Source organism: Theobroma umbraticum, unplaced genomic scaffold, assembly GCF_002168275.2.
Source record: "Theobroma umbraticum cultivar Fairchild unplaced genomic scaffold, ASM216827v3 scaffold_67.0, whole genome shotgun sequence".
In the NCBI taxonomy this organism is placed as follows: Eukaryota; Viridiplantae; Streptophyta; class Magnoliopsida; order Malvales; family Malvaceae; genus Theobroma; species Theobroma umbraticum.
Window position 1 is genome coordinate 2,090,093 of NW_018397262.1, and position 220 is coordinate 2,090,312.

The following is a 220-nucleotide window of genomic DNA, read 5'->3' on the forward strand; positions in this document are numbered from 1 at the left end:
TCTTTATTAGATATTATGAGCTAATATAATTTTTTAGGATTACAATTGAACTCGCATGTAATCTAAATTTTTAATGTCTTTCTTGCTCATCTTCAATGGGATTTGAATTGTTTATACCAATTTGTTCTTAATGCGTTTAATTGCCTGGCCACCAATTAAATTGATTAAGGAACCTAAACAAACTTAGGAAAGGGAGTTTAGTGTAGACTAAAATTGGGAT